Source organism: Diabrotica undecimpunctata, chromosome 4, assembly GCF_040954645.1.
Source record: "Diabrotica undecimpunctata isolate CICGRU chromosome 4, icDiaUnde3, whole genome shotgun sequence".
Lineage (NCBI taxonomy): Eukaryota > Metazoa > Arthropoda > Insecta > Coleoptera > Chrysomelidae > Diabrotica > Diabrotica undecimpunctata.
This window is the reverse complement of record NC_092806.1, coordinates 15,685,223-15,707,754: the sequence shown is the minus strand read 5'-3', so window position 1 is coordinate 15,707,754 and position 22,532 is coordinate 15,685,223. Positions and strand designations below refer to the sequence as shown.

Below are 22,532 nucleotides of genomic sequence, written 5' to 3'. Positions count from 1 at the left end.
TCGTAACATTAAAGTGTAATAAAACAAACAATACATAAAAAATGTATAAAACATTACTCAGATCAAAATAAAACAAATAAAAAAACTAATATAATTGATCAAACCACAAATGTTCCTGTGGATTAAAAATTTGTAACTTATTTATGAATAATGGTACAGCAATCTATAATAGATAATATTCTGGTTCACTGTGGCACGACTTACATGTATAGATAGTAACTTTTCCTTGTTCCATTTTCATAACATAACTTGCAATGTTTTCTAGGTGTTTTCTTAATACCTGGTGGTGCCACTCTTTGTGACATAATGTGACCAGCTTCTGGGGATCGTCGGTGTGCTTCGTCTTCTTCTGTCCTCTTCTGGGCAGGGGCCAATAAACTTTTTATGAGTCGAATACGAAAGTCATAAAGACTTATTTTTGTTTAGTGTATTTGGTATATAAATAGTGTGAATTGATATGCATCAATTGAAACACGTGGATAAACATCTTCGTAGGCCATCATAATGTCTTTCTCTCTGCCGGATAATAAGAGAGCATTTGGTCATGTCTGTCAATACCGGACATGTACTTATTGTATTGAACCATCGGTAAGGGCTTCGAGACAATTTGTTGTCTTTTATTTGGTACATCTACCATTGTTTGTATATTCATTAGAAGTATAGGACGCATTCCTCTTATCTCTCCATTTTCCTATGAGCACTCCATCTGCATACCTTCCCATTACTTCACCTTTCTTTAACTTACTATCTTTTATTTCCTTCGGTACACGCTTTCTGTCCGAACTTAAAGGTCCTGTGCAGTGTGTTTTATGATTCAATAGTGTTCTAGCAAATAAAAAACTGTTATAATAATGGTCCATATAAACACTATCTCCTGCTGCCAAAAAAACCGTGCAATAAATGCATGACCACTTTTGATGCATGATCTTTACCACCCAGATCATTTAGTTTTCTTGCATAAACGGCAAGTTTTTAAACCATACCAGTTGGGGTTATCAGCACGTATATTTTAATGCCATATTTATGCTTCTTATTTTTGATATATTGGCGAAATTGGAGTCTGCCTCGCGATAACACCATAAACTCATCTTAACTTAGCTCCAGTCCAGGATAATACAGTGCAGATACTTTTTCGTTAAAAAAATTAAGTAAGTATTTAATCTTCAATAATTTGTCTTCAGGTGAAATATCGTTTTTTTATTTTCCGTGAAATTCCGGTAACGCATTATCAATAAAAACCGATTTCGGCTCATAACTTTGTGAAATATCCCAATGCTATATGACTCATATTGTTGCCAATAGTCTTGGACACGGTTTATTCGAATATTGCCCATATGTAACAGTGAGCCTATCGATAGTAATAAATCTTCAGAAGTTAACTGTTTAAAGTTAGTTATCCTGGATTTAAAGCATGCTCTTTCAGATAAAAATAGATTAATGGCGTAACTGTTACTCAAATCACAAATTTTTGTAATAAAATCGTCTGTCACAAACAATCTAAAATATTCAATCGGTGTCATTCCAGTTATGTCTACTAATAATCTTTAGTGTTCAGTAAATTCAAAAACATCTTTCATTGTGGTTGGATTCAAAGAAAATTGTATAGACTGGTCATGATCCTGAGAAAGGTTTTGTGAACGTTCATTATCATTATTTCAGCGGCGAAAACCGCTAAAATAATTCGTCTGTTTTAGCTCTTAAACTCGATTAACGATAATTTTTAACCGTTGCGGAGCGGGACACTTCAATTGTATTCACACATATAATGAAATTACGATATAAACGTTACATTACGTCTTAAAAATGTGCTTAATTACTGGCATGTGCCAGTAAATGTTATACTATTAAGTTTTAAATTTGCCCCTGACCAATTAAAGAGAGTACCAATTAAAAACTAAGTAAACAAACATAATATCCTTATTAGATTCTATTAGTTTTTTTCCGAAATACTAAACAGCTCCCACACTATTCGAGCGATCATAAAGAATACCACCTTCAAGTACCAAGTTTACAGTATCAAGCAGTCGATTATTCTCAGCCGTACCCGATAGTGTCTCGTTGAATTGGTACTCTTCGAGAGAGCAAAGAACTAGTTCGCGAACGCACGACCGTAAATTCGGCAACTTTTTTTTCGTATCGTTTGATCTTCTTCAGTGCATGTTTTACGTAATCTGTGCTCTTTAACGTGAGGTTCTTGCGGTTGCAGGAAAAGGTAGTAATAGCTGGTATATAAAACAACTTGAATTAAAAATTATTACTTAGAAAAGAGTTATGACATTTAGTTGACATTATAAAGTTAGAATCATTGCTAAATAATCAAAGTTTTATTGTTTAAATGTTCATGCTTCTGCTTTTAAACAATTTTTCTTAATGGACGATAAAGGATATAGTTTTCGTCATACAAAAAATAGTTTTAAAAGCATTTAGATACTTAGTCTACAAAATATATGAAATGATTTAATTTTGTGTTTGGTATTTGCTGACCGTGAATTTTCAATGCAATCTTTATATAAAATTCCTGGATGTATCGTCTGTGATTAATAAAATTTCAATATTTGCTTCGTTGTTGCAACGAATGACATTTTCAATTAATTCTTTTTTTTTTAATTTCATTTTATTTATCGTATATGTTACAATGCGATACAACTATAATAACATAAAAGAAAACATTTTATGTACATGTATCCGTTAAAACCTCAAATAACGCATGTCAATAAAGATTTCGGAAAAAAATAAATATGTATTTTCTAATTGTAAATTAAGTCTCCATATTTGTGGTTTATAATGTATTTTTATAGAACAGAAAGAGGTCCGTGATCTTTGATGGCACGTAAATTTGGTCTTCCATGTGCAACAAGCCTTTGGACTGTTTCTAAGTCGATCTCACGTTTCTCAAGTTTTTGCAAAATTCTACGCCTTATCTGATCTTCATTTTGGGCTTCCCAGTCATTATTATACACCATTCGACTCAAAACAGCCCAAAACTCTTCTATAGGCTTCACCTGAGGCACATTTGGAGGGTTGTCACGCTTGGGAACAAAATTTATATTTTGAGCAGTTAATCAATGTTCTCCTGGCGTAATGGCATGACGCTAGGTCGGGCCAAAATATGATTTCATCATTGGGGTGATGAGTATTTATAAATTGAACAAGCTTTGTAAGACACCTGTCAACGCAATTGTCACCAATGCTTCTGAGACGGCACACCATACCAAAATTTTATCAGCAAATTTCATTTTTCCCTTAAACCTAACTTTGTCGTTATAAAATCTGTCGTTGCTCTTCGTTTCGGAATTAGATAAAGTAAAATACTTTTTTCATCATCAATAAGTAATGAGAATTTTAGCAGGAAAATAAATACGTCTCAATGCACGGCAACATCTAGGAATTTTTTCTAACTGGGCTGGTGTGTACTTAGGAGCTTTTTTTCTTTTATATGGTTTTAAATTATTTCTAGAAATTGTTCTACTTGCAGTCATTCATGAAACATTACCTATATCTTTGGCCAACATTTCGGAACGCTTTCCTAATTGGTTCTCCATACTCTGAATTAATCTCTGTTCCCGAGCAGGAGTTAAAACTCTTGGTCTTCCACGTTTGGACAAATTAAGGCATGGTATACCATTTTCGCATTCTTTAATTGTTTGGTAAATAGTTTACACAGAAATATTTTAAGTCCTAAAAATTCTTACAATATCGCGTTTTGGTACATGTCCAACTAAACGATAAATACTTTGACCAGTATTAAGTTTGTACGACATCTTCTTCTTCAGCCTTAAGTTATCCAAATTTGTCATAGGCTTCCCCCAAATCAATCTAGTGTTTTCTATTTTGCGCCACTTGCTTCCAGTTGTGTTCTCCGATCTTCTTAATATCAGCCCATCTCATTTGTGGTCTTCCTCTGCTTCTCTTTTCTAACCATGGTCTCCATTGTTGTATTTTGTGGTTCTATCTTTTATCCTTTAGTCGGGCATTGTGTCCTGCGAAGCTCCATTTTAATTTGCAGCGTTCTCCTGCGTCTTTTACTTTGATTTTGCTTCTCATCCATTTGTTTGTTTTTAAGTCTCACCCCGAGCATTGATCTTTCCATCGTTCTTTGTGCTTTTACTATTTTATCCATATTAGACTTGGGGAGTGTCCACGTCTGTGAACCATACGTGAGTATAGGGAGGATACACTGATCGTAAATTCTGGTTTTCAAATATTGTTCTATTTTAGTGCTTTTCAAGATCCAACTCAGTTTTCCAAATCCTGCCCATGCTAACCCTATTCTTCTGGTAATTTTGGCAGTTGTCATCAATGTCATCAGCGTATCTTAAATGACTCAGTTTTCTTCCATTAACATTTATTCCTTTATCTACCCAGTTAATGTCTTTGAACACGTCTTCCAGTCCAAGTGTGAGTAGCTTTGGTGAGATAACATCTTCCTGGCGAACTCCTCTGTTGATTGGTATAGCTTTGGTTTTCGCATCTATTTGTATTTTCATTGTAGCTTTCTTGTAAATATTATGTATGAGCATTCTGTATCGGGGGTCTATCCTGCAGTTGTTCATAGCTCCCTCTATTGCCCAAAGTTCTATGGAGTCGAATGCCTTTTCATAAACAACGAAGCCAATGTATAAGTTCAAGTGATATTCATTGGTTTTCTCTATTAGCGTTCTGACTGTAAGAAGATGATCCACTGTACTGTAACCTTTTCGGAATCCTGCCTGCTCTACCGGTTGATAGCTATCGAGCTTCGACGTTAACCTATTAGTTATTACTCTCATAAACAGTTTCTACATTTGGGACAACATGGAGATTGGCCTATAGTTCTTCAGATCTCCCCTGTCTCCCTTTTTGAAGAGAAGTATTGTCAAACTTTCATTCCAATCATCTGGGACTTCTCCTCTGTGAAGACATTCGTTGAAAAAATTTTTCAATTCTTCGAGAATAATTTCACTCACTTCCTTCAACATTTCTACAAGTATTCCATCTGGGACCGGAGCCTTATTGTTCTTTAGTTGTGCCATAGCTTGTTTTATTTCGAAGGATTCTATGTTAGGGAGTATTTCTGAGTTGACATTCGTTATCTTTCTCTTAAGATCTTCCTTTGCAGTGTTATCTGGGTGCTTGTTTGAGGAATATAAATCTTGGTAAAATGTTATGATTTCATTCTTTTCTCTTATTTCTTTCCCATCTTTATCCTTCAATGAGATTATTATAGGTTTTCCTAAGTTTGATCTTAGGCATTTCAGGCCTCGGTTCTTTTCTATTATTTTTTCTACCTTGTTTTCATTATAGATTCTTAAATCTTCCTTTACTCCCTTCTTTATTTGTTTATTCAATTCTTTGAAACCATTGGTGTTTCGCTTTCCTTCGCTTAGAAATGTGCGTCTCTTTTCCATCAACCGTTTTGTTCTGTCACATATTCTGTCTTGTTTATTTTTTGTTTTCTTTGCAACAGTCAGTCCTGCTTTCAAGAGCTTTCGTTGCATTTCTTTATTAATTGTGTTCATGTCGGAGTATTCTTGTTGATAATGTACTACAAATTCTTTTCTTAAGACTTTTCTGTACTCATCTCCCTTCTGTCGTATTTTAGTTTGATCTATCTGATTACAATAATTATGTGGCCTGTTTCTACTAGTTTTCGTCTCTTTAATATGAATCTTTGCTCTTAAAAGGGGATGATCGCTGCCAGTTGTGAATCGATTGAGAGCAGTTGTATCTTCAAAACTGTCTTTGTTCCCATACAAGAAGTAATCGATCTCGTTTTTCGTCTTTTTATCGGGAGATATCCACGTCCATTTTCGGTTTGCTGGTTTCTTGAAGTGTGTGTTCATGGCATATAAATTTTGTTGTTCTAAGAAGTTATATAATTTTGTAGTTCTAAGAAGTTATACGACATCTTAACAAACCGTATTTGTCAAAACTGTCATTGTTTATATCCTTTAAGTTGTTTACTAACTTTGGTTTTCAATGGGAACTTGATCCAATGTTTCCTACCAATAATATTTCTAAATCTAAAATTTTCCGAAAACTTTAAGGATATAAGTTAGTATTATAGATGTGATGTGATTGGTGTTACAATCTGGCGATTCAATAAAATAATTATTGATGAGATATAAACAATGTTGAGGCATAACTGTCTAATAGAGACTAACCTATTAAGTTTTAACAGATGTAAGAGAGGTCTTTAATTTCTTTTAACCCCACTGTATATATTTTTTTTTTAAATATTTAAATAATTTTTAATATCATCTTTATAAAGTACATTTTATTGTATTTTGGGTGTTTATTTAAAATCTATCGTGGGCGTGGGTAATATGTATATATGGAGGAGAAACAAACAACTCCTTTTTAAAATAAAAAATATTCCTAAGAATCTTTGGATGATTGTATCTATTTTGTATACAAAACCTGATTTATTATGTGAATTAACGTATGATTCAAATTTTAAACAAAATTCTTCGGATGTTATGGATGTTCGGATATCGTAAAAGTGATGTTATATCTAGAAAATAGTTTTGACATCTGTTTTTAAAACCATAAATGCTTTTTCGATAAACCTAGTAATTATTAAAGTTATTTAACATGCTTCTTGTTGTCACAAGTGGCGACATCTGGTTTCTAAACTTTGATTTTGTTATTTGATTTTTGTAAGTTTAAGTTACATGTTTTGTGTTTGCCCATTGGACATTTACATTTTGATACGGTCACAGTTAGACCCACTGTATTATATTCCTTTTGGAACTTTCTGATCTTATAGCTAAGATCTTCTACCTCCGTCGTCACTTTTTGGTCATTCGCAAAAACAGTGTAAAATATTGTCGTCACCCATCGTTATTTTCATATTTCGATATCCATTTCCCTAGGGATCTTCCAGACAATTATTAAAATCGTTAAATTCAATCTGAAACTATTAGTTTTAAATAAAGCTCAAATATTAGCCTTTAAGACGAAGGGGAGAGAGGATCTTAAAAATTACATAGTTTATGGATGTTCCCCTATCCTCGTGGATATTTATAGCCATATTCCTACATTCAACATCACAAGATATGGTATCGTACAAATAACGGCGGATAGTCAATAAACATATTCAGTTTGCCTTGCTCCTGGTTGGATCTCTAATAAGAATTCTTTACTCCTTCTTTACTTTATCTTCAACATCTCGTCTTCAGACCGTCTTGGTCTACTTCGTTTTCTTCTAGTGTGCGAAGTCCATTTTATATCTTTTTGGCAATCTTTTTTTAAGCATTCTCTGCAGGTGTACCTACCAGTTTAGTCTTTTGGCTTCGATAGTATCTATTATTCGTTTTCCTCCGAATATCTTCTTTTCTCACGCTATTAAGTCTAATGAGCTTACAACATCTTCTCTAATAGCTCAGTTCCATTGCCTTTATTCCTGATTTGTTTCTTTGATTTATTTCCCAGAGTTCGGCGCCGCACAACCCAATACTTTCTATTATTATGTTATAAATTCCTCTTTTATTTTCTTTTGTTATTTTATTACTCCACGATTGTCCGTCTAACGGTCTAGTGACTGATCCTTGGCAAATCCTAGAATGCATTTCTTCGTTACTTCCTGCTTTTGATGTTATTTGGACTCCCAAGTATTCGAAGGTTTCAGTTGATGTTATAGTTCTCATTTCAATTTGTAGGTTTACTGGTTTTTCCTCTGCAACTAAGTATTCCGGTTTTTGTATATTAATTGTAAGGCCCCACTTCGTTTACTCTTCTCCCAGTTTTCTAAGCATATAGTCTAGGTCACTCTCGTCTTCTGCTAGTATGGCTTGGTGAAGTGTATCGTGTACAATCTCTCGTCTTCGATTGGGATGCCCATATTGCAGCACTTCCTTCTCTACACTGAGAGCGCCGCATTCAGATATATTTTAAGGGGTGTACCTGCTATGCAACAGCCTTGCTTCGAACAGATACAGCTTCGAATTATACGAACAGGCTGAGAATGTCAATTTTGGGATCCCAAAAATATGCAACAAAGTTTACCACTCCTACCCACCGACTTCCCCCTAAAACCCCACCTCGTACGCAAGAATCGGTACGCCGTAAAACATGTTTCATCAAATCAAAAATGTAGCTGGGATAATTTTGAAGAAAAATGTTTATTAGTAATTTTTATATAAAATGAACCGTTCTCATAAATTTGTATCAACACGACGGTAAAAATTCGGTATCTTTTGATCAGAGTGTCCTACCCATAAAGATCAAAATGCGTTTTAAAGGTGAAGAGTGAAGGTTTGGTATGCAATTTTTGCATTTTGCCGGAACTTAAAAGTGAGTTTCTATAAAGATGTTATATAAATAAACAATTCGCGATTTTTGCTATTGTTTACGATTCTCATGAGATCGTTATGATATCTCATAGATATTATTCTCTCACCGAAATATCAGAACATAATCTACTAGTTTGTAGTTTTCCGTAAGTGTACTATTGACAAATTTTTCGCCTCTATCTAACGTCGTGGTTAAAATTGACATATAATTTGATTTGAAGTAAAGGTGGTTATTATAGTGGGCGTCTTTACATAAAACATTATGGATTACGTGAATTATGAACATGAATTAATAATTATTCATTCTAATGTTGTCGAAGCTGTTATTAAATTAAATTATTCCCACGATAACAAATGCTGTGAGAATTTAAAGGTTGTTGTTAAATTATTTCACACTTTATGAGATATAGTATCTTTAAATGTTAAACAATTATAGTGTATGGTTTCATTTAAAACAGAGAAATCATAGTTTTGACATTGATTTCTAAGTTTTACATAACGAAAGCAATTTTTTTTTAATTAAACTTCCTCTAAACTTCTTCGTTGGATATTTCTGTACTTACCTGGTCTCATTTGGTTAAATAAATCATGGCATTGTTGAATTTTAAATCATACCTTAACTCCTAAAGAAGACACAATGTGCTGAAACAAGTCAAATAATTAGAGTAAAATACAGTGATAAATTATCGTCTTTATTTTCCTTGACTTAAACCCTATGCAGAATCGACTTTTTAATTATGTTTCTCCATAATTATATATTTTGCAATATACTGTTCTTTGGTCTTACTCTACGACTACCTCCCTTGAACTTGTTGCTTAGAGGATCTTCTTATCATATCTACATTGATCGCATCTTAACCACCTTGATGGCTCTTTAGTTGAGCACAACTTGATTTATCCTAATATATTCATACTTAAGTTTATGCTTTTTTTGTCACTCCGCTCATCCATCTAATTATTAATATTTTTGAACCGTGAATTCGTTGTTTTTCTTTTTTTTTTTAATCTGCGAACATTCAGAACTGTACGTCACACATGTTACTTAGCACTGAGTCATCATGCAATCCTTTTCTCACCTGGAATTTATCAATCTCTTCCAGATCTCTCCTAATACTTGTTGATACTCATTTATAAATATCTCTCTATTTAAGATTAATTCACTATCATTAGATTCAGTTCCACTAACAATTTATGCTCGAACTGTACTGGGCATAATCTAAAGAGTTCTGATGAGATGTCACTAAACTACTCCCAGTCCGGCCAGGACATTCAACGTCGACTTACTTCTGTATGTCTTCTCTTGCATAATCAATGTAAATAATGTATATTACTTCCCTCTCATTATATGACTCAAATATTGAAGCTTCCTAATTTTATTAGCTCTTATGTCACTTCTAAATTAGTTCCTAAGCACTTATATATTGTTACTATTTCTTTCTCTATCGTTGTATTGTTGATGACCGCGTTATCTACATTTCTTGGTTGTTTTAAGAATATCATCATTTTTATTTTTTTCTGAATCATTTCTAGTGCAAAATGTTGTATAAATGTTGTAGTATGCTTTGTCAATCTTTCATATTATGGAATATCAAACGTTATTGATTTTACCTTTGAAGACATGACCTCACTGTAAACGTTGAATAAGAGCGTTGAAATATGCATTCTGGTCTAACTCAGAACAAAACTAAGCATGTTTTTTCCTCTATAATATCTCCTTGATAAAAATATAATACAATAATTGTTAGATCTCTACGTTATCTTGTAATCCGTTGTAAATCTTCTATGTAATTTATACCCAAGGTCTTATTATCAATATACTTGACGTTACTGGTGGTACTTTCATTGACCACATTACCTTCCACATAGCTTCAGAACTTCCTGAAATATGACTTCGCTGTAGACATTGAATAACAGTGATGAAAGATTTTACTTCCATAATTATATTCAATAAACCTATTAGCCAACTTGTTCCTGTATTCCCTAAAGCTGTACACACTTCCCCAAGGATATCCGCTGGTCCAACTGCTTTGTCTTTCTTTATTTTTGGCGACCTTATAATTTTGGAGATCTGTGTGCGACCTATTTTTCTTCTCCTTTATTATTTTTAACTTCGTTCGAATACTACCAGTTCTCTTTATTTTCAAACTTCTTTTCGGAGTATTTTAATAGCAATATCTTCAAATAGTACTAGCCATATTTCTTGAAACTGTATAGGATTTACTGTCATGTTTTAAATCATTTTTTACTATTTTTACCCTGGTTAGTCCTTTCTTCCCATGTTTTAACATAAAACATTTGCATTTTTGTGGCCCTTTCCGATATTTTCTTTAGTTTCTCTTTTTACTTCGATTTTCAACACAAGCAGCTGATATTGTCTCACGACTGATGGCTCATAGTCTCACTAATTATTACCTTGCAGTCCTTATATTCACATATATCTTCTTTGCTTGTCATGAAATAATGTATTTGGGAGTGATTTTGTCCATCTTTGTATATAAGTTTACTTTCTCTCTTTTGAAAAATATGTGTAGCCATATCTACTCACATATTCTATCATTTTGCTATATATTCTATTATCTATAATTTTAAGAAAAGTTTTCAGTGTATTCATTCCAATCTTTTGCATTTGTCTTTTTTAGTTTTTTTTAGATTTTTTAGTTTTTCGGCATTTGTGTGTTTTATGACAATAATCATCTCTTTCTTTATTTTAGGTTCCATGTTTTGCTTAGCATCTTCTACCTCTACTACTCTGTTGTCGTCAATAGTTGTTTCATTATATTATTTCCATCGAACTTTTGTTTTTTTTTTCAGTTATAATCGTGCCATCTGCCTTTCTCAATATCGCGGTTTGTTTTCTATTAGCAAAAAGGCTCTAAGGCCCGTTAGATACAAAATATTATATTTCAGAAAGTGTGAAACATTCAAAAATTGTTTTAACATTCATTAAAAATAAATTAGATTAGAAAATGATATTTTTAATGCTATACCTATACAAATTTACAATTGAGATTTTATTTTAAAACTTTTGAATATGCTTTTTTAAGCTAGTGTGAATAGAACCTTAATGTACTCACATTATATGTACTCACACATACTATTGTATTCTTCACATATAGGTTCATTCACTTTGCCAATCGGCCATAAATAGAAGTAACTTGAATGAATACCTAATTGGAAATTTGTCATTTAAATAATGATTGCAGATTAATAACGTCATTCTGCTATGATTATCGGTGGAAGTAGAGCATGCGATATGTTAATTCAAAGAGGTTGTTGATTTAGTTATTAATAAAAATTCTCGGTGCATGTACATGAAAAGAAAGGAAGTAGATTATTAACAAGAAATTGGCTATGGTAAGCGGCGGATGGCGAGATAGTTTCTAAACCTGCATGTAGTGTGTATAGTTGTTTAGAAAATGTATTCAATTTATCTCATTTTAAACTATTTCCAGATCTGTACTGTGCTAGTCTGTAATTACTATAGGCACTTATTCCTGACGAGGAAACTGACATGAAAGGACTGCTGTTATCTTTCAGATTTCACCCCTCCATTCACATATTCCACTTGTATACTATGATTTTTTTCCGTTTTTTGCTGAGTTCTACTACTAACTATTTGTGATCTGGTTGAATTTTATTACCTGTTTTCTTAGTTTATTCGACCGCCAATTCACGTCGGACAGGCATTTGTAGTATCTCTGTAAAATTTAGAGTGGAAATAGTAGAAAATTGCATTAGAACTACTATATTTATTTCAAACCTTCTCGTTTTTGCATTCAATGGTTCATGTGGTTTCTTAGAGGATTGTAACGACTTGAAAATTGCATTCATTTCTCGCACTGATTATTTTTTAAGGAAATCAGAACTTAGAACGCTAACCAAACAGGCGATTTGATGAAGTTTACTTATTTCACCAGTTGTATAGGCAACTATTCTATTTTACTTATTATTATTTCTACATTTATATATTTGCTGATTCTATTAACTATTTATCTAGTATAAAATACCGAATGTATTTATTATAAATGGCTTTCTTTGCAAGCTTGTTTCGTCAATGTTTAAATTATTTTTTATTTCCGCGTATCTCAACGTTTTGTTTATTGAGATCTTTCTATTTATCTTTGACTTATTTTTCCTATTCTCTGTACTTGAATATTTTAGTCAAAAGAATTTTCTGTCTAAATCAAGATTTTATACTAAGAGGCTTGTGGATTGTGGCACATTCCTAATGTGCCACAATCGACAAAAATCCTATTTAGAGCAACCTCCAAAGATGCGACAATCACCTCGATTTAAACAGAAATGCCACATTGTAAGTATTACACTGCGACGGTTTTTTTATTTTTCTGTATTTGGTATCAACCAGAATTCATCCTCTCTTCATCCTCTCCTTCTGTATACCACAAGTCGAGCGGCTAGTCATTTTCTTGACTTCATAGTCAAACACAGAAGTCGGTTTTCCAAACTGATTTTATTTCAGTTTTTTCTCTAGTTATCTGTTCTTCTTGGCGTCTGCACAAATTTGTCTGGGGTTTGTATTCTTCTAAAATTTCGATATTGTAACGTTTATTTTATTTATTTACAGTCTTCGAGTATTCGGGTCCTCTCTATCATGGGCGTAGCGCGGCTATCGTAACAATTTTTTGGTGCTTATCTTGATCGTTACTTTGCAGTGGCGGCTGGTGTGGTAAAATTTTGGGTAGGCCAAGCCAGCAAATTACATATAGCTATGTGTAATCAGTGGCGGATCCAGAGGGAGGGTCACGGGGTCATGACCCCCCCCCTAAAATATTTGAAAACCCACTTATCCTATTGGTGGTAAGACTAAAAGTGACCTTGCATCAGAAAAGTAATCACCCTCAAGATCCATGACCTCCCCAAAAAAAATTCTGTAGCCGCCAGTGTGTGTAATACATATTTTTTTTGTGAGAGTGGAAATCTTTTTTTTCGAACTTTACGATTTTTTTTTTATTTATTTGGGCAACCGTTTGCAATTATGTTGTTTGTTTAAAAATATGTTACAGTTATAGATTATGTTACATATTTTTTTTATCATAATTTAAAAGAAAATTTATATTACAATTCGATAATTACGTTACAAGTGACAACGATGATCGTCTGGTGCCTAAACAGCAAGCATAAACACGACAATATAAATCGGTGTCCGACAAGCTGCTTAACTTCAAACGCTTTTTGTACGGGGATCTTATGTGAGCTAGGTCGGCCAGTTCCGATCGGGCCTATTAATGATATTTAAAATGCCTGAATACGATTCGATGCTTTCTGTGGTAATAGTTGTTTTAATGGACGCTAATGTATTAAGTGATTTAGTATATTTAAAAGTTATTTACATGCATTAACATAATTTTTGAATATATGTTTTTCAATTTTAAAGCTCTTAAAATTATTGGGTAGGCCCGGCCTATCCTGCCTACCCCCAAAAGCCGCCACTGTTACTTTGTAGGTTTCCTGTAGCTTATCGTTGTCGATTTTTTGTCTTCTGCTTTAAAAACCCTCAACGTCGTGTGTCAAAAAAAATTGCTTTCTCGTTTTTCTTTCCATATGTCGTGTATGTTTTATTTAGGTCTTTGATGGCTCATTTAAATTCTTCATTGTACCATCCCGCCCTTTTATTTTTTGCTTATGGCCTTCTTTGCTGCATTTAGGTCTTTTGTCATTGATTCTGTCCAATGTTATTGACTGTCCAGATTGTCTATTTTTATCAGTTTTTGAGTTATTTGTTTCTCCTAGTTCTGCTTAGCATTTTGTTGCCGTAGTTTTTTATGTCTAGCTGTTCTGTTGTATCTTCTTCCTTATGCCTGTTTGTATGTGTGTGTAAACTGACAATTGAATACAAGATTATTGACTGTGCTAGGTACTGATTATCTAGCTCAAATTGCTAAAGAGTTTTATGGATTAAGTTATCGGTAGAGGATGAAGAGGAGTTATCGATTAAATTTCAATGCATTCCTAACTTTTAATCTCTTTTCATTTTTTGGATTTAATACACAAATTCTTAATTACTTAAAGTTTCTTGCTTAGATGGATAAATTTATTATATTGTATTCAAATATAATGAAGTCTGCCTACATACGTATTTAATCAGCGGTCAGTGATACTTAATTTTTGTGACTATATTTAGGCAACCGGAAGTACAAACAGTTATGTTAATATTTAAAAATCTGTTTTAGGAATAACTACTTCGTTTACATATGCGCTCGTATAAAGATAAATAATTATATACACAATAATGATTCAGATATATTTTTGGTATTTTAAAGTAATTCCATTCTTTATTGACTCACTAAAATGGAATTTTATTTTCTGGATGCTGCCTGTTTTAAGCGGATTGTTCCGCAGCCAATTGGCTTATTTTACATCTACCATTTATTCATGATACTTATTCCTGAAATCTGGAATCCTGTACCAGCTGGTATAGGTCTAGTGGATGGGTACTCGGTTTACTTAGCTTAAAGAATATTTTGATAGTCAGTGTTGGAAACATCCGATACAAATTTACTACCACACTTATTAAAAGTTTAAGTGTCTTGTCCGGTCTCAGGGACGTTGGCGATCAGCATAGCAAGACTTTTTTATTTTGTGCCCTATGAATAAGCTGTTCAGCACTTCTTATGCTTGTTCATTCTCGAATATTTGCGAGCCATGATTGTTGTTTTCTTCCAGTTGTCCGACGTTCTTCGATTTTGCACATAAGTATCAGTTGTAGCAAGTTGTATTTTTCTTCTCTCATTGCGTGCCCCAGATACGTTATTTTTTGCACTTCATTGTAGTCCTTATTAGTCCGTAATTGGCGTTTAGGCTCTAAAGGGAGATAAAAAGGAAGAAACTATCATCGCCACCTACCTTGTTACAACACGTGATTAGCTTGACTTCTTCCACAATTCGCCTCTTCATCACATCTCGTCACCGACTGATCTGCATCGCCGCCAAAAGGTCTCCTCCACGTCTTGCAGCTATCGCTTCCTTAGCCTGTTCTTCTCTCTTTGTCCCTTCCATTCTTACGTACAAAAATCGTCCCCTCTTGGATCTCTCTTAAGGCCAAATCCTCCTCCACATCTTTTATCCATTGATTCCTTAGTCTGCTCTTTTCCTTGTCCCTTCCATTCTTTCGTACAAAATCGTCCCCTCTTGGATCTCCGTGACGATTTTCTTTATTCGTCTTAAGTTTGATACAGGAATAGGCAACAAATCTTTTTCTTATTGCTCCACAAGGTCTATCGTCGTCAAGAAGCGTGTGTTTGTCGTCCCTATAAATATTTTGTTATTATTTTTTTAAATTTTTTCTTTCTGTGTCTACCTGTCATTTCTTTCACTTTTCTATGGACATTGAAGGTGTCGTGTCTTTCCTGAAGTTGTAATAGAAAGCTAATAATTTTTAATGGATGCTATGCTTTTGTTTAATACCAGAGCAACAAGTGTTGTTGCTGTAACAGCTGACTTACAAATTGTTTTAGGTATAATGAAAAAGAGGTCGTATCTGGATAAAAACTGGCTTTTAAGTACTCATAGTCAAGAAGTTTCAAAAACCTTGTGTTATAATGGTGTAATGGTGCCACTATAATAATGTAATTATTATGGAAATAAAAATTAGGACTGTTTAGGAGTTCACAGATCACATACAATAATTTGTTCAGGAGCATAGATTGCATAGATGAGTAGGTGTGCATACAAAGATGATTTTGTTATAAGAATGCTACATTTCGATTTTCATTTCAAGGGACTGGAACTTTGTTTAGCTGTACATTCGTTTTAAGATAAGTTATTTATTATACATCCCCTATAAATATATATATCTGATTATACTTATATTATTATCTTCCTTTTTAATTACCGTACATATTCTGCTTCTTCAGCAAATCTTCATCCATTGCTGGACATAGGCCTCTTCGATTTGTTTCCATTGATGTTTACTCTTAGCAATTCTTATCCATTATTTCTTATTATTATCTCTCCTGTTCGGTCTTGATCTCCAGTTTGTTATTCTCTGCTTCCATTTTTCAGAGTTATCTCGAGGGTTATCAGATTTCAGTTATAACATGCCCGATCCATTCCCACTCGAGTCTGCCTATACTATCCACGACATCAGTAACTTTTATTCTGTCACGAATGTCTCTCAAACTAATTCCGAGCATCGTTCTCTCCATCGCCTTTTGAGTTGTATTGAGCTGCTCTAATTTTTTTTTTTCAAATGCCGTGATATCAAGTCCGTACGTAGTTACTGGTAAGATACACGTGTCATACAGCCTACGCTTTATACACATTGTTACTCTTTGTTCTTCAAAATATTATAAGCTTGCCGAAAGCTACCCAAGATAATTGTATGTATATTTATTAGCATACATAATAATTGAAATTATACAAATTCATGGAAATCCCATTACTTGCATCGTACAGTTAATGATATTTTCTCAAATGGACATTCGTTATTACTTTTCTTTAATTGATAATTTATTCGTCGAAGAAAGTATTAACTGTAAACAGTCTGAAGTATCTGGAGTATGTCATTTATTCCTATAAATTATTTTACGTTTTTAATTAATTGTTTTAAGTTGTTGGGAACTACCAATATATTTCGGATTATGCTAATACGAATTGTACAGTTTGAATCTATCAAAAAAGAAAGTGGTTAATGATTTAACGAGTTATAAACATTTTTGGTTTTACGACTGTTGAATAATAGATGTATTTTTTTTATCAGTTCTTGTTATAGTTCAACATCCTTCTTAATAAATATTGCACTAGATTTGTCGAAATAAATGCCGTGGATTTATTCAATAAATGTTATAGTCTCTTGTCAAATTGCATTTTTATTACTATAAAAGATCACCACAATACTGTAAGATTGATCATTTAACTGTTTTCTTATGTTCTCTGTTAATTCTTAACACTTTTTTACGTCTTCATTTCTACCTTGCATTTTTTTAAAATTTGTTGTGTACTTTTTCGTAGATCTTAGCTCATCATTCTTTGTTCTGTTCTGAATCTTTTATCTGTGGTGAAGTGAGATGGATTGAGTATCTAAAAATATTGACAGAGGGACAACAAATGACGATGGAACCATAAACATCGCTACTACCGGTTTCTTGCCTACCTTAGCATTAAATTCGGCGTTAATTATTTTAATTTCTTTTGTTTGAATTGTGACCACAATTTTTATGTGTTTTTTATTATTATGATTTCACAGTTCATTTCGTACATTATTTATATTCGTCTTCAAAACTACTACTGTAGAAATATCTTATAATCCACTTCAGTTTTGTTAAGCGTGATTTGAAGAGGTAAAAGTTATATTAAGACACCAGAAAGTTAAATGGCGTTATCATTGTTTTTAAACATACAATGAATAGTCACCTGAGTTTTGTGTGTCAAATAATCCACATCATAAATGTTTTTAAATGAAATGTCTCGCCTAAAGCCGTTATGTGCACATTGTCTTGTTGATATTATCCATTTTTGTAAGTGGTTTTCCGTGTAAGTTTCAGAGTGGCAGTATTGGTTGTGGCACCGACAATAGACATTATTTCTTTAACCGACTTTGGTATAAATGGCGTCAAGAGAGTCGTTAAATGTTAAGAATATAAGTAGTTGTACTTCTTGCTTACATACACTTACACACTCTTGAATTGAAAATGAAAACAGTAGCTTGCGTGTAGATTACATTTCATTAATATAATACGTACTCATACTTCAGAATATGAATTTACAGAGAACTCATAGTTCACAAAAATATATGACAAACATTAATATTGCACTTTTTACAATTAGATTAATATATTTTGAAATTAGTCAACGTCAGGTCAGGTTTAGCGGATATATGGTAGATTAATTTTAAATTAAATAGATTGCAGAATATTAAAGTAGATGTTAGTAAAAGGGCAGCACGGCTAAAAAGCGCAAAACAGGTCATTTTCTCATGTAAATCTCCATAAGAAATTGTAAGATCCATTCTGGTCATTTTTGGCTCATTTTGTGATGGAGGCGCGACAACCCATCGGTTCGTGACGTAAGAGGGCTCGTTTAAAAAATGTTTTTATAATTCTTTTGTTATTAAACAGTTTAACACCTGTTCGAGACCTGATCCAGACCTGTTCGAGACCTAATCAAGACCTGTTCGAGACCTGTTAGAGACATGTTCAAGACCTGTGAAAAGAGGGTTTTCGTAATTTTGATTATAACAAATATACGTTCTTCTGCGATAATCAGAAGGAAAATTCTTGTTTTTAAAATCTTTATTTTACGACTATTAAAAATACAATTATAAAGTAAGGTTATTTTTTGTCGAGTGTGTTGATGTCACTTGTCATAAAAAATGGGTCGGCGCACGCCTCCTCGGTCATGGCACCAGCAGCACACGCGCATAGGATCAACACAGCGTCGTTCAAGGTTCAAAAAGAAAGTTTGAATATATGGCGGGACGCAACAACCTGTTCGAAACTTGATCTAAAGCTGTTCAAAGATTAAGGTCAGGTCTCGAACAGGTCTTGATCAGGCCTCGAATAGTAAAAGAGCAGCACAGCTCTTCATCTTTCAGTACCCTGTCGGATTATCGAACGTTGGCGATCATATTGGCAATAATATTTTTGTTTACGGCAGCTCTAAATAAATTAGCGGTGGTCTCTTGATACTATTCTCGGAGATTTCGGAGCCAGAATGTTATTCTTCGGCCTGGGTCTTTTCTTCCGGCGATCTTATCCTGTATTATGAGGTCTTGAAGGTTATACCTCTCTGGATGTCTCATTACATGACCGAAATATTGTAACTTTGTGCTATATTTCATTCGATGTAAATAATAATTGAGATATCGATAAATCCACATCTCAAATTTTTTCATTAATGTCTCTGTAAGGGTCCATCCCTCCATACCATACAGCAATGTGGAGAATATCTAGCCGCGTATTAATCTGATTTTTAAGGTTTAACGTAATATTCCTATTAATTAAAATTTTCTTTAATTTATAGAAGGCGGCTCTGGCTTTTTCAACGCGTATTCTTATTTCTTTATTTATATCCCACTTATCGTTAACGTTTACGCCCAAATAGGTAATATTGTGGACTCTTTTTAACTCTATTTCATACGCTCTGATGTTAGTTGGTTGTAACTCCGTTTTGCTAACAACCATAAGTTTTGTCTTAGAAGTATTAAGTTTTAGCCCATATTCATCACATGCTTCGGTTACCCTGTTTATAAGTCGTTGCAGGTCTTCTTCATTGGAGGCAATAAGTACCGTGTCGTCTGCATATCGGAGATTGTTGACATTAATACCGTTGATTTTAATGCCAGTATCTTCAACTAAGGCTTCTTTGAAAATATTGAAAATAGAATACATCCTTGCCTCACTCCACGTCGTATTTCCACTGCTTCTGTCGTGTTGTGTCCAATTCGTATGTTTGCACATTGATGCCAATACAAATGTTTGATAATACGGAGGTATCAGTCATCAATTTTCACCTATTGCAAGACACCTATAAGTTTGTCATGGTTTACTCGGTCAAAGACCTTTTCGAAGTCGATAAAACACATATATACCGATTGTTCGATATCCCTACATCTTTAAACCATGACCTGTAAACTGAAGAGTGCTTCTCTGGTTCCAAGGTGGTTTCTGAAACCAAATTGTGTTTCACTTAGTTGGACTTCTATTTTGTTGTAAATTCTCGAGTGCAGTATTCTTAGGAAAATTTTGAGTACATGTCTCGTCTGACTGATAGTGCGATGATCGCTACACTGTTTGGCCTTTTATTTTTTCGGTATCATTACAAATGTTGACAGTAGCCAGTCTATTGGTATATGTCCTGTTTCGTATATTTTATTGAAGAGCAGTACGGCTACGAGCGCAAAACAGGTCATTTTCCCATGTAAATCTCCATAAGAAATTGTAAGGTCCATTCTGGTCATTTTTGGGTCATTTTGTGGTGGAGGTGCGACGACCCATCGGATCGTTACGTAAGAGGGCTCATATAAAAAAATGTTTTTATAATTCTTTTGTTATTAAACAGTTTGAGACCTGATCAAGACCTGTTCGAGACCTGATCTAAAGCTAAACAAAGATTAAGATCAGGTCTCGAACAGGTCTTGATCAGGCCTCGAACAGGTCTTGATCAGGTCTCGAACAGGTCTTAAACTGTTTAATAAAAGAATTATAAAAACATTTTTTTATACGAGCCCTTTTACGTCACGATCCGATGGCCGTCGCGCCTCCACCACAAAAATAAGCCAAAAATGGCCAGAATGGACCTTAGAATTTCTTGTGGAGATTTACATGGAAAAATGAACTGTTTTGCGCTGGTAGACGTGCTTTCCTTTTACTGATGTTACAAAGCTGGTTAGTGTTTGTTTTATAGTTATATTACATTTTTTATTTTTGTAATGTAACAGATTTCGATAAATAGCCAATTTTTATAATTATTTACAGTTTGTACATTTTTAACATTATTACAGTCAAATTGGTGACCTGTGTTGATGAAATATTCGACAACACCGCATGTGATTTTAGCTTTGTGGCAGTCACTTTTGTGCTGGGTAATACGTTGTTTTAGCCATTGACTTGTCTGTCCAATATAGGAACCTTCTCAGCCTAAATATGGTAGTTTGTAGATTGTATTGGTAGTGTACATTCATGCTGTGTTGTATTTAATTTTAGAAAACAAACTTTTGTTGTTAATACAGCTGTACCTACCAATTTTGATGTTAGTACATTGTTTGAGGAGAGCAGTAATTTTGTTTGTCAGGTGTCCTACGTAGGGTAATCTTTTGTATTTAAAATCTTGGGGAGCATTATGATGAGCCATTGGATAGAAATGCTCCCTCATCGGATAGAAATGACAAAATACCGCCTAGAAAATAGGGGATGTTCAGAATGCACTTAATGCAGAAAAAGAAAAATAGGACGCCCAAGAAATTAGTGCTGTAAATGTTTACTCTTTCAGAATAACCAATCTTCCTTATAAGATATATAAAAAATCAGATTTAAATCAAATTTGTGACAAATTCCGTCTCGTTTCACACAATAAAATTTAACTGTTTGTAGGAAACTATTAGTCATATATTGTATGTGACTGTAACTGTCTCTAACACAATATATTTATATAAATCATTATCACTCTTCTTTTTAAGGCGTAACGGACACATTTGGTCGTTAAATGTACAGTTTGACTAAAACCAAACAGTAACACGAAAATAAATATTTAGCTACCTGGAACTTCATCTGGTTTGCGTTGGATGAACAAATATTTATAAAAATTACTAATATGTTAGATTAACATTAAGCTGACTATATTTGGTAAATCGTTGAATATTGTTGTGCGATGATGTAATGAAGATATTATAAATATTATAATAATTTATGGAAAATAATATGAAGATTCATGCGATATAAGATGACACGTATAAAGTACTACAGTATAGGAATAATTTATGATGCGTTCAAAAAAAATTACATGGAGCTATTTTGTGTACTCGAAAATACTAATATTAGATATTTAATATTAACATTAGACATATTAATATTAGGGGTGTAATATACGTATGTTCAGAAAGCTGGAAGATCTAAGCGGTGAGACACAATTTGGTTTCAAGAGCGGACTGGGTACACGTGAAGCAGCTTTCTGCTTACATACGCTTGTACAAAACTGCATAGATCAACGAAAGGATACAGTCATAACATTCCTCGATTATGAAAAAGCGTTTGACACCGTTACACAACAATGCTACACAACGCTAACATGGACAAGCATAAATAACACTGGCGATCTTTTGAATGCCGCAAAAACGCACTATAAGTGCACGGCACTATAAGAAGAAGAGAATATGCATCTCCGCGATCTAGTGTCGGAGCTTAAATTCTTTTAAAGTGATTTTTGGTATTAGTAGTTTTAAATAGAATGAGATGAAACTCCCTTTATCATCGTTGTCTTTGTCTATGTGCAATAATTCACATCTAGCGAAAGCTTGCTATTGCTTCAATGTATTAAAAGCCAACGTATGACGTAGAAGAACAATTCGTCAACCTCTAGTATTTTCGTCAGACACTCGGCTGAATACAAAATCAAAACACGCCAGGCAGTGTCTCCTAATGTTTCTCACTTATATATGTTATACATAAACGAAAACGACCTAATAATATCGTTTTCTGTCTTTTACGCTATATGATATGTGCCAAAATTCACATTTTATAGCAAATACAGTATGCTGTTTTTACTATTTCTTCGATTGTTGCTGAAGAATTGTTCTCCTAGGCC

The 22,532-nt window shown here is 33.6% G+C and overlaps 1 protein-coding gene across 8 annotated transcripts in view; it reads left to right on the top strand.

Annotated features, from left to right (window-relative positions):
* LOC140439224 (WD repeat-containing protein 47) overlaps positions 1–22,532 on the top strand; it is a 234,780-nt gene that overhangs the window by 132,092 nt on the left and 80,156 nt on the right. Inside the window, exon 1 of one of the 8 annotated variants that reach the window (XM_072529009.1) lies at positions 2,010–2,212. The exons of the other annotated variants lie outside the window; for them this stretch is intronic. The gene's annotated coding sequence lies outside the window, so the exon portion shown is untranslated. Of the gene's footprint in view, positions 1–2,009; positions 2,213–22,532 lie in introns of those variants that run through there. 8 annotated transcript variants of the gene reach the window in all.